A 3,148-nucleotide genomic window follows, 5' to 3' on the forward strand; every position below is an offset into this window, starting at 1 on the left:
GCTAAGGAAGAAGACATGTAGGGAGTTGGATATTATTTAACATAACATAGACACCTCAGCTGTCAGAATCAGCTGGCCAATATTTTTGGAGCTGGAAAAATGCATTTTTGTTGAAATAGCGCACAACACTTTTTTTTTATTGTGTCTTTGAGCTATAGCTGTACAACAAATTTTGGACTTTGTGGCTTTTTTGAATTGCAGCCTTAGATGATCAGTATTAGAGGCTTTCAGAAAGAGGTCAGAAGGGGGCAAGCAAGGAGTGATTCTCCTCATTTTATTCTCTCAGGTCCTGTTAAGCAAACAATGCTGGACATAACCATATGAATTTTATCTGTCTCTGCTGGTGAAAAAGGAAAAGCACAACAGACATCAAGGAAAGCAGCACAGCCTCATCCCCAAGTGCATGCTGCTGACTTATCAGCTTTTAAATTGCTGACAAATGATAAGCTCCTGTAATGATCTAGTTCAGAGGGTACCTTCTTGGAGAAACACAGGGATGCTCCTGGCAGGGTCATTACTGGGAGTCGTTAATCACTGATTTGATATTCAAAGCTGATGGTGAAGTCAAAGCAGGTCAGCATGCTAATGGCCATCAGCGGTGGCAACGACCAATTTCCACAGAATTATTGTCAGTGCAGGCAGCAATAAGCAGCTCAGAAGAGGCAATCTTTTATTTTTAAATGGGAGCCAGTATGGGGTGGGCTGTAGGGGCAGAATGAACTGCTGCCTGACAGGAGGCAGATTTGCTCCTAATTGGGAGAGGCTCTCAGTCAGGAGAGGTACGGCTGTAACTCCAGGGACAAGCAGCATTTCCCAGCTGAGACCATCTGCTGTCATTTTTGACAGAGGAATTAAACATGGTAATGCTTCTGGATAGCATGAGGGAGCTGGTGTGTGTCGAGGGTGAGCATTAGTTGGGGGTGAGTCTGGCCTAGGGACTGGAGAGCAGCCCTGCCCCGCTGTGGGAGATGGGCAGAGGTGTGACTTGTCCAGTTTAAAGGTGGAAAACAAATGCTAGGAGTGCTTCAAGTCATTGCTAGCCATTGGCTGGGAGAACACTGTCCAGGAAGAAAACAAAAATGTCCTTTTATATGTGCAGCTGTTTCTGGTAACCTATAAGATGCTCCAGAAACAGCTGAGGCAGGTTTTGGTGTGCTTTCCCCTAGTCCCAAGTGCTGCTATGGAGGAACCATCTAGAACACAATTGCTGTGAACTGTTGGCTTGCCAATGTGGACAATTTGTTTTAATTTGTGTCCAATGATTTCCTGCTCTCTCAAAACAACTGAGTCATTTTTCCACGAATGTGATGTTTTTTCAAGTATTTTGATATTTCACTTTCTGTTTCAAACATCTTAATGAGTGGCTTTCCCTCAGAAGTTTTTATTTGCTTTCTTTGAAGGAGTTCACTGGTTCTCACTGGGAGCACAGCAGTGCTGCCTGGCCATGCTTCAGAGCAGTGATGGGTTCTCAGTCCTGTGCTCATGACTGTTGTGCTAATGGCTGTGAGAAATTGGAGCAAAAAGTCTGTACATGCCCTATGAATCTCCATGTCTAACTCCATCCTGTTATCTCAAGACATTTTTCCTTGGAAAAGAGAGATTCCTGCATCATGATAGGCATGCTCATGACTCTGAATTATTGACTTGATGTATGTGAATCTGAGAAATCTTGAGGTTATTCCTCTGCAAAAGCACATGTGGTGTGAGAACAACAGCTCTGGAAGTGGAGACAGCAGGACAAGCATTGTTTTGATCACCCTGACCTTCACCAAAGGGGGGTTTCCATCTGGGAATGAGGCAGGAGCTTCCCCTCCCCTCACTTCTCTGCCCAAGTGGCCTTTAGCTGGTGCAAGTTTTACTGAAGTGGACACACATGTACTAGGAATTGGACTTGAGAGCAGCAATTAATTTCACATAATACCTTTACTGTCCCTGACTTGGACCAGATTTGAACTACTGACCTGGAGATGAAAGTCACCATAGTCCCCTAATAGCCCCCGAGGCAGGAGGGTGAGTTTCTTGCTGGCTGAGCTAAAAACCCGTGGCCAGGCTGTTCCCTGCCTCCCTCAGGTTTAACCCTCTCCCAACCCTCTTCCTTCTCCCCACCTCCTGCAGCTGTCTGCCTGCTGGGCATGACCAGGATAAAAGGAAGAGCAATGAGAGCCATATGTGGAGCCTTTTAACCCCTCTGCTGTGGCCTGTGGTGGGCCTGGCTGGGGGTGAGTTGTGCAAATTCTGGGGTCCTCTGAGCTGCTTGAACCTCCAGACATGGCTTTCAGGGCACTGCATCCAGTGGAAATGTGTTTGCTGGGAAGAGAATTGGGAGTGTTCAGGAGTAGAAGACAAGTAACTGGCATCCAGTTGTAGAGCACAAGGCTGCATCTGATTCCTTTAATCTTCATGTGATCCTTATGCATCTTTACCCTGCTCTGGTCCCCTGCATCTCCCCACTTGGTGAAAATGACTGGTGGGATGTACTGGAAAGCAAATTCCCAGCATCTCTGGTGCTGCAAACAAATGGAATTACCCTTTCCCATAACACCATCTACAATCCTCTTCCTGATGCAGACTAGGAAAACCCCTCTGACCTTGCATCTTTCAGACAAGATGCAAGATCATCCATTTTCCTGTCCTTCATGTTGCTGAGCCATAAACCTGAAACTCCAGAAGCTAGTCTAAGACTGACATGCCCTCGGGTGGGGAGGGAAATTGAGCATGGTTAAGTTTCACTCTGTAGCCAAAGGTTTAGAGCTGAAGCTGTCTTGCCTCGAGGATCTTCAGAAACAGGGCTTGAAATGTATTTCTGAAAGGGGATTAGCCAGACCTGAAAGTATTCCTGAGCAGCTCCACCTGAACAGAGCAGGCAGGGAGTGTCTCATGTCTCTCACCTTATCTCTGCCCAGTCTCCTTGAATGCTTTTGATGTCCCAGGGCTCCTGGTCTGTGATGCCCTGACTGGGACCTAGGCTGGGTAAGGAGCAAAACAGAAAACTGTTCCCATGTGATGGTCAAGCACTCTGAATTATCAGTATCTTCCATCCTATTCCCAGCAATCTCCAGCAGTAGGGATGAGCAGTAACCCCTGGTGACTGTTCTTGTTCCCTCTTGCAGCAAAGGTGCTGCAATCTGGGCTGTGGCCCCAGTGAGAG

Source organism: Parus major, chromosome 10, assembly GCF_001522545.3.
Source record: "Parus major isolate Abel chromosome 10, Parus_major1.1, whole genome shotgun sequence".
Taxonomy (NCBI): Eukaryota; Metazoa; Chordata; class Aves; order Passeriformes; family Paridae; genus Parus; species Parus major.